This window comes from Anopheles funestus (assembly GCF_943734845.2).
Source record: "Anopheles funestus chromosome X unlocalized genomic scaffold, idAnoFuneDA-416_04 X_unloc_25, whole genome shotgun sequence".
Taxonomy (NCBI): domain Eukaryota; kingdom Metazoa; phylum Arthropoda; class Insecta; order Diptera; family Culicidae; genus Anopheles; species Anopheles funestus.
This window is the reverse complement of record NW_026045149.1, coordinates 20,001-22,006: the sequence shown is the minus strand read 5'-3', so window position 1 is coordinate 22,006 and position 2,006 is coordinate 20,001. Positions and strand designations below refer to the sequence as shown.

The 2,006-nt window shown below is 48.3% G+C and overlaps 1 non-coding gene across 1 annotated transcript; it reads left to right on the top strand.

Moving 5' to 3' along the window:
* The first annotated feature begins 1,783 nt into the window (after nt 1-1,783).
* On the top strand, nt 1,784-1,941 carry LOC125773225 (5.8S ribosomal RNA). Its single transcript, XR_007419967.1, has one exon. It is a non-coding gene; the product is annotated as a 5.8S ribosomal RNA (ribosomal RNA).
* The last annotated feature ends 65 nt before the right edge of the window (nt 1,942-2,006 follow it).

Sequence of the window (2,006 nt, the reverse complement as noted above, 5' to 3'; positions counted from 1 at the left end):
ACTTTGAACGCCCCTTCGACGACGAGTTACAAGAGTGTGGTATGTGTCAGAATCTGGTGAAGCTTTCTGCATGTGATGTGCCTTGTGTGGATCCGTGGCCATTGCATTGTGTCTGGTGTGTAGGTACCCAGACACTTAGAACGCTTGCGCGGAAAGCAAACTCGATCGTTGTACACTTTGATGGGCAACCATCACTGTGTCTCCGTGCCGTGCTAGATCTCCCCTAGCCGTAAGGCACTTTGAACGCCCCTTCGACGACGAGTTACAAGAGTGTGGTATGTGTCATAATCTGGTGAAGCTTTCTGCATGTGATGTGCCTTGTGTGGATCCGTGGCCATTGCATTGTGTCTGGTGTGTAGGTACCCAGACACTTAAGCAAACTCGATCGTTGTACACTGTGATGGGCGAGCATCACTGTGTCTCCGTGCCGTGTAAGAGCTCCCCTGGCCATCAGGCACTTGAAAGGTCCTTCGACGACGAGTTACAATAGTGGTGTGTTAGATACGTCAGGTGATGGTATCTACTGTTGTGCAATACGTATCCGGCCACGGCACGGAACGAACGGGAACTGTGGTGCAGACATACAAAGAGTTAAGCCTATTAGTCATTAACTCTAAGGACGGGGCCATGGGGCGGTACGCAAAGGATACGGATGAGCGAGTATGCAGGCCCAATACTCAATAGCTCGATCCGATCCAAGCACATGAGTTGACTGCGGCGCCAGGTTAACCAATGTGCTAGATTCTATTTGGCCAGTAGAATCTTGTGTCTTACGCGATTTGATACCAAGACACCAGAACGAAAGTTAGTTGAAGAGTGATTAAACTCTTATGAAGAATGGTTGTGCAATCACAACTTATGACTTTAACCTATAAAGTGGATATGGACTTGCAATTATAACATGGAATCTCTACACACCCCATGAGCTCGATCCAATCCACGCACACGAGTTGCCTGAGTAGCGACAGGTATACCGATGTGCAATACGTATCCGGCCACGGCACGGAACGAACGGGAACTGTGGTGCAGACATACAAAGAGTTAAGCCTACTAGTCATTAACTCTAAGGACGGGGCCATGGGGCGGTACGCAAAGGATACGGATGAGCGAGTATGCAGGCCCAATACTCAATAGCTCGATCCGATCCAAGCACATGAGTTGACTGCGGCGCCAGGTTAACCAATGTGCTAGATTCTATTTGGCCAGTAGAATCTTGTGTCTTACGCGATTTGATACCAAGACACCAGAACGAAAGTTAGTTGAAGAGTGATTAAACTCTTATGAAGAATGGTTGTGCAATCACAACTTATGACTTTAACCTATAAAGTGGATATGGACTATCAATTATAACATGGGGCACACACCATGTTCTCGATCCAATCCACGCACACGAGTTGCCTGAGTAGCGACAGGTATACCGATGTGCAATACGTATCCGGCCATAGGCACGGAACGAACAGGAACTGTGGTGCAGACATACAAGGGCCATGGGGCGGTACGCAAAGGATACGGATGAGCGAGTATGCAGGCCCAATACTCAATAGCTCGATCCGATCCAAGCACATGAGTTGACTGCGGCGTCAGGTTAACCGATGTGCTAAGAGAGTTGTTCCTGGGCCTTCAAAGTGACTTCAAAACTATCTTAGCGAATGGTGGCCATGGGCGTAGACATGAGCCACAAGTCACAAGGCCTGGGACTATTGGGTAATAAAGACAACTTAGTCAGAAAGTTAGTCTTTGGACGTACCACCGGGATTGTGTTACATTGGGAACCTTACTATAAAACCCTAGGCAGGGGATCACTCGGCTCATGGATCGATGAAGACCGCAGCTAAATGCGCGTCACAATGTGAACTGCAGGACACATGAACACCGATAAGTTGAACGCATATTGCGCGTCGGACGATTAAACCCGGCCGATGCACACATTCTTGAGTGCCTATCAATTCCTTGATATACAACAAACCAAACTTCAGGGTGGAGCGTGCCACAATAGAACACTATGG